Source organism: Gekko japonicus, unplaced genomic scaffold (genome assembly GCF_001447785.1).
Source record: "Gekko japonicus isolate JY-2015 unplaced genomic scaffold, Gekko_japonicus_V1.1 scaffold95, whole genome shotgun sequence".
Lineage (NCBI taxonomy): Eukaryota > Metazoa > Chordata > Lepidosauria > Squamata > Gekkonidae > Gekko > Gekko japonicus.
This window is the reverse complement of record NW_015165237.1, coordinates 876,845-884,395: the sequence shown is the minus strand read 5'-3', so window position 1 is coordinate 884,395 and position 7,551 is coordinate 876,845.

The window sequence follows — 7,551 nt, the reverse complement described above, 5'->3', positions numbered from 1 at the left end:
AAGGTGAATTCGATGTTTCACAGATCTGAGGACATAGTGCTACCATCCTTTTGTCCCAATCCACAGCATCAGAGAGAGAGGGAATGGCATTGCTTAGACGTGTGCAGGGCATTGAGTGTTTATCTAGACAGAACTAAACAGTTTAGAACCACTGATGCTCTATTTGTCTCCTTTAGAAAGTCTTCCTTAGGGGTGAGAGTTTCCCCCTCTACGTAAAGCAGATGGTTAAGGGGATGTATCATAGTGGCTTATAAGGCTCAAGGTCTTCAGCTTCCACAAGGGATCACGGCTCACTCACTTAGAGGGGCGGCCACATCTGCGGCCTATAGGGCCTTTCCCTCCATGGAGGTCATCTGTAGGGTGGCTACTTGGAAGTCGCTTCATACATTTACCAAAGACTACCGAACTGACAAGCTGGCATCAGCAGAGGCGGCTTTCGGTAGAAGGGTACTGCAACACGCTGTCTAGACCGGGAAGCTCCGGTCCCACCCTGGGATACACTGCTTTTTTAAGTCCCAGGAGTAAAGGACTGCCCCACTGCCAGGACCACTGGAGAACGGAAGATTTGTATTCACTTACCGTGAAGCTTCCTTCTCGGTGGTCCTGGAGTGGGGCAGTCCTCCCCACCCTTTTCTTTGGGGCGGAGTCTTCCACGGTCTCGGATCGTACAGTATCCTCTGTGAGTCAGGGGGTAATTTTACTCGTTCTCCTCCCCTTAACCTAAGTAGCATGGTAGTTTCAGAGGCAAGAGAGGGGAACAACATGTTTGGCCCAAGTAGGCTAGGGAAGTTGTTTGAGTGTGTTGGTACCCACCTGTTGTGGGGAGTTTTTTGTTTGTATGTTTTCTTCATAGTTGGTCCAGGGAGTCACGGCTTGGACTACGACTGGGGAGTAGAGGATAAGCCCCTCCCACTCAGGGACCAAAAGAGTCGGCCGGCCCTGCCTTCGAGGGAGGAGCTAATATCCCAGGAGTAAAGGACTGCCCCATTCCAGGACCACCGAGAAGGAAGCTTCACGGTAAGTGAATACAAATCTTCCGTTCTTTCTTCCAGAGGGCAGAGCCAGAAAGAAGGCTGCTGCAGGGGAAAAACCCTCATCCTGAGGGAGGGGTGAGTAGTGTAAGGCCACTTGAGATAGTGAGCTAGGGGAAGTAAATTTAGACGCATCAGGGCATTTGATTTCTTTTCTTTTCACCCTCTTACTGTTATTATTCTGCACCTTGTTGTTTGACCTCCTATAAAATAAACCTTTTGCTTGTTTTACTCTGCCTGGTCATCACGCCTGTTATTCGGCCTAAAGGGGGGTCTGAAGCTCTTGGAAGGGTGCTCTGGGCCTTCTCAAGGGAACCTAAATCCAGAGTAGTGGCAGCGTCAGGTGACACCCCCTCAAAAAGAAAAGGAGACATAAACTATGTCTTGGACCCAGTCACCCCCCCCCCCAACACATTTAGTTAAATGGGAAGGGGAAGGTTCATACAAGCAGGTGGTAGGTCTCAAAGCTCCAAGGATCCTGAATAAAATGAAAAGTATCCCAAACAATTGGATAGGAGAGCACCCTGGCATCATCTGCCTTGTCATTGCTAATATAAAGTCCAAGTCAGATTGGCCGAAAGACATTATATCAGCAAAGTGATGAGGAAAATTATCACAGCTGTCCTGAGTGGGCTGGACCCAGTTGCATGAGCAGTCCACCTCCTCCTGTAGGCCAGAGCAGTCCACCTCCTCCTGTAGGCCAGTTCTCAACAGGCTTCTGACCACTTGGAAGAGTTCCACTGGCCTACACTATGCAGATGCTTTTAGCTTTAAGAAACAAATGTCCTTAGTGGTCGTTACTAAGAAACCACATTATTGCCATCCCTCAAGCCTCTCTTTCCAAAAAAGGCAGGGGCCAGAGTCCTTTCTGGGGTTGTTTTGGCCACTGAGGGAAGACTCATCAGGACCAGGCCTAGCAGCAACCATTTAGCAACCTGATACCACCTGACTGGCATGACTCACCCAGGCCTGGCTACTTACTACTATACAAAAGCAGCTTAGAGTGACAGACTAGGATCTGCAAGACCCAGGTTCCAATCCCAATTACGCCATGGTAACCTTGGGTTAGTCACACTAAGCCTAACCTACCTCACAGGGTAGTTGTGAGGATAAAATGGAATAGAGGAGAATGATGTAAGCTGCTTTGGGTCCCCATTGTGAAGAACATTGGGGTATAAATGAAGCAAATACATAATAAATATAGCAGAAGGTGGGGGGAAGATTAAAGATAGGTAAGTTTGTTGTAGAGCCAGTTTGGTGTAGTGGTTAAGAGTGGCAGGTCACTCATCTGGAGATCCGGGTTTGATTCCCCACTCCTTCACATGAAGCCAACTCAGTGACCTTAGGTAAGTCACAGCTCTCTCAGAGCTCTCTCAGCCCCACCTACTTCACAGTGTGTCTGTTGTGGGGAGAGGAAGAGAAGGTGATTGTAAGCTGCTCTGAGACTCCTTTGGGTAGTGAAGGGCGGGGTATAAAACCAACTCTTCTTCAATCAGTGGGAAGGAGAGAAGGAAGCAGAAAAAGATGAGGATATGTGGGTTGCCAGGAGGAGGAAAAAAGGAAACAGTGTGGGGAGGGGGGTACAGGAGAAAGTAAGGTACTCTACACATCCTTGCAGGTTCCCTATCATGCAACTGGGTCCAGCCCATTGGCCAGCACGGCCCAGTGGATGGAACTGCACAGAGTTTTGCCACAGAGATGATGCCAGACGGAGGCAAGGAAGAAAAAATTGAAGACTGGGGGCAGACAAAGGTAGGTTGGCAGTTGGGTGGGAAGGTCAGAAGAAAGCAGGAGAGGGAGAAAGACTATTATGGAAAGAGGAAATAGTGGGGTAGGAGAAGTGGGATGACCCCTGAAAATTCTTGCGGCTCCCCTGCTTGCCATATACTCAATATAGGTCTATGATATATATTTTTTTGTTATTTTGGAAGCAATTTATTTGCTCTTAAGAGCAATTTTCATTTAATGCACCATTTCTCATCTCTTCAGCTTTATGAACTGATTAAGCACCAGTTCATTCAAGTATGATTTAGTAGCCCATTTGGACCTTTCTTTGGATCGAAATGAGCTATGAGAGATTTGTAAGGGGCTTATGGGAAAAAATATTTGAAGTCCCAGGGATGTATCCTTATATGATCCCAAGATTCAGGTACTTACAAAGAACATACTTGTAGGTTGCAAAATAGAAACCAAGATAACGCTTCAAAACGATCCCATTTTTTGTGTGTGCTGAAAAGCTTATTAATTTGAAGTGTTCTAATTTTTCAGCACACAAAAGCCTTATTTTGAAAGGGTTTCTATTGTGTTTTTGTTTCTGTGTTGAAGAAGTACACAGTCATGCTCTTCTGTATCATGGAAACCAAACAAACCAAGCCAAACAAATCATAGAAACCATTCTTTGTAAGCTCATTTATTCGTTAGGTCTAGTTGCTCACAAACAAAAGTCTAGTTTTGAAGGGGCTTCTGCTATTTTGTTGCTTTATGTCATAAAACGTGTGTGCCATTTTCCCTGATTCTAGAGGTTGTGGGAGTATACACTGAGGGCAAATTTCTTGCTCTTTTTTCATAGTTCCCCACAGATTCTAGGACAATGGAGAAGAATCTTCTGTCTTTAAATGCTGGATTTTGCTCCTTGAAATTCTGTGAAACTTGACAGAAGAGAATTGGAACTAATCCCCTTTGATTTACAGATGTGGGGGGATTCTACTCAGGACAGCTGTTTAAAGATGTGGGGTTCTACTCAAGTTAGAGCTGGAGGGGTGCACTCATACATAATCAAACAATACAGCTTAATAGACTGGAATGAGAGGCAAGACAGAGTCAAGATAAATACATAAATCCATTGAGAGCCAGTTTGGTGTAGTGGTTAAGTGCGCGGACTCTAATCTGGGAGAACCGGGTTTGATTCCCCACTCCTCCACTTGCACCTGCTGATGTGACCTTGGGTCAGTCACAAGCTCTGGCACAGCTGTCCTTGAAAAAGAGCAGTTTCTGTCAGAGCTCTCTCAGCCCCACCCACCTCACAGGGTGTCTGTTGTGGGGAGGGGAAGGAGATTGTAAGCCGCTCTGAGACTCCAAGTGAAGGGCAGGGTATAAATCCAATCTCTTCTTATTCTTCTTCATTTATCTGGAAAATGATGGCACTTTTTTTTTGGGGGGGGGGAATGGAAACCCATAAAACATTGTTTATAAAATGGAGGCTAATTAGAATTTAAATAACTAGTTTCAGAACTCAGCTGCACTTGAAGCTGGCCACCATGGGGACAAAAGTTTCTTAGAGCTGGTTCTCAGCTGATTTCAGTGGGAGTTGATGAAAACGGCCCTATCCTCCTTATGTGCATGGTTCCGTCACTACTGCGATCATCACACGTTATTGCTTCATACTTTGTAGCCCATTCGAAATCTGTCAGCAGATGTGACACAAAGTCCAAATTGCATATGGCGATTTGTCTGCGTAGAGTGAATTCCACCATAAATCTTCCAAGGGTAGACTTTTCCATGAATCTTTCAAGAGTAAGCTACAGATTCCATACTGAACATTTAGTCAAAGGTGGGATGTACATACTAGGTTGGACCTGGAAGGCATGCATCGTGTTTTAGCTAGAAACTCAAGTACTTCCCTTTTTCTTGTGCTGTGCAGAGGAATGCAAACTATGGCTGCGGTCACACAGTAGCCACGCTAGAGATACGGAAGATAGGCAGATTTTCCGGGCGCTATCTCACCGCCACATCTGGGAAGCGTAGAGCTCCCGTGGCTCAACCGAGGCTTCCCTCTGAAGATGTGCGGCAAAAAACTAGTACCTCGGAGGAACTAGTTTCTGGAAACTGTGGGACAAGGGCGGGCGTCTGATTGCATTTCCAGTGGCATCCGGCACCCGCCCATGTCCCCTCGCAAACAGGTCATTTTTTCCCCAAGGTTCCACGGATGCGCACAAGCACCCAACGGAGCATGCACACACTTCAGTTTAAAAAAGTAAAAACAAACAAAAACAACCCCGTTTGCCGCCCCACTTCTTTGCCTGTGCTGTGATCGGCACCTCCCCCCTAGCCATGGGACCTCAACCGGACCTCGACCGGACGTCTGATCTCGCAGTCGCACGTTAGTTTGCCCCAGGGCAAACAGCCACACTTCCCCCCCGCATTTTCCAGCCCATGTGACCGGGGCCATCAGCCCCCAACCGCCATACAGTGCTTATTAGGCTCTATACGTTGAGCTTCACATCTTCTTCCTCTCCATTCCTCTTTAGCTAACATAAGCAAAGAGTGGCTTGATTTAGACCTAACATAAAACTATAGTATATTTCAACTATATGTGTGGAAATCAGGATCCTGCTCTTGTGTTATGTATTGAGCCTAAGCCATCCCTGAATGTGGACCTTGAACTCCCCAAGAACAATAGCTGACCAGGATCCTGGAATTGACCTATAGATAAGCAGTGTAATGTAAATAGCCTATCCTTGGGGGAGTGGGTGTGTGGGGTGGAGTGTTTGCACGCTTCATAAGCAGGGCTCAAACCCTGCTGAGTGTGTTCCTGAAATCACTAAATAAACTAGAGCTGGTCACTGCAATGCATCCAGAACCCAGTATTTAACATCTTGGATGATCATTAATATCCTGGCTTGCCTTTCTTGACAAATGTTAGCTTTGTGGCTTTCGATCTTTCCTCAACAGAGTCCTCATTGGAATTTGGGCCTGCATTGCAGTGAGGGTGGCACTGGAGAATGAGTATGAAGATAGGATGTCTGCTTAATCCTCATGTTATTTAAAAAAAATCTATAGTTAAGACTAACTATGGTTAATAAAATAACTAGGATGCCAGTCACACAGGCCAGAAAATGCAGGGGGGGAGCGTGGCTGTTTGCCCCGGAGCAAAATAATGCATGGCTGCCCGATCACACATCCCGTCGAGGTCCCGTGGTTAGGGCATGAGGTGCCGATCACACGGCTATCCTGCAGCGTGGCAAAGAAGCTGCGCTGCACGATCACACTAGCTATCGCCAGGCACCGCTTCCGTAGCAAACAGGAATATTTTTTTCTCACCAAAAGGTGAGCATACACATGATTGTTTGTGCGCATCCTGTGAAGGCTTAAAAAAAACCTAACCAGTTTGCGATGGGACTAGGACGGGACGCGATCAGAAGCCTGCCCTTGCCCCGCGTTTTCCGGAAACTAGTACATCGTAAGTACTAGTTTTTTACTCCATATCTTCAGCACGAAGCCAAAATCTGCCATATCTTTAGTGCGGCAAATGCTCCGTGTGAGCATTTTATTAGCCTAGGTTTCTGTGTTCATATATTCCTGGGCTGAAAATATACCCAATAATATCTTATCAGTATTTTCTGAATATATTTGGGCCTCCCAAATATACCTGGGATTTTTCAGGATACCAAAAAAAAAAATGGGTCTGAAAAATCCCAGAAATATTTGGGATTATTCAGGAAAATCAGGGGCCAGTATTTGCAGGCTCCCAGGACTCCCCCCCCAGTGTTTCTGTGTCTTTTCGGGCTTGAAATCAGTTTGTAATGCTGCTTCCTGTAAGCTTTTGTGAGTTTCAGATTTTCTGTTGTTCTTTAGAAGTCGATCATTTGCTGGAGTTGGGTTGTGTCAAGTTCATGGGTTTGAAGGGAGAGGCTGTCACAGTTCACATTGAAATTCTCATGGTTTACATAGTTTGAGATTCTCATGTTTTACATAGATTCAGATTTTTTCCCCCGTTTAACACAGGTTCAGAAGGCTCCCTACCAACTCTGATGACGGATACTCGGGTAGTTGAAGGATTTGATTTCATTTTATTTATTTATTTATTTATTGCATTTATATCCCGCCCTTTCCCGAAGGCTCAGGGCGGCTAACAGGGGCACCAAGTGCCAAGTAAAACAATATCATATAGTTAAAACAAACATATCATTAAAACAATCACAAATAGTTTAAAACCATAAATTACAATCAGATATAGCAATATACAGCAAACTTCAGCAAGAGGGAAGATCTTAACGTCACCTAGCTACCGACAGTCTCATACTCCAAGCCGTTTCCATTGCCACCATCCATCACCAGGGGGCAAGACAATCAGATGTTAAATTCGCTAGGGCATAGGGATGCAGATGGAATGGTAACAGCGGCGGCTCCTATCCAAAGGCCTGGCGGAAGAGCTCCATCTTACAGGCCCTGCGGAACTGAGAAAGGGCCCGGATCTCCTCCGCCACCGAGAATGCCCTAGCCCTAGACACAGCAAACTTAACTTCTTTTGGGCCTGGGATTTCCAGGAGATGCCTCCCTCCCGACCAAAGTGCCCTTGGGGGAATATATGGAGAAAGGCGGTCCCTCAGGTAGGCTGGACCCTGGCCATTTAGGGCTTTAAAGGTCAAAACCAGCACTTTGAAGCGAATCCGGAACGCTATCGGCAGCCAGTGCAGCGCTTTCAGCACAGGCTGAATATGGTCCCTCCTTGAGAGACCCATCAACAGCCTGGCTGCAGCATTCTGCACTAGCTGCAGCTTCCGAATTTGCGACAGAGGCA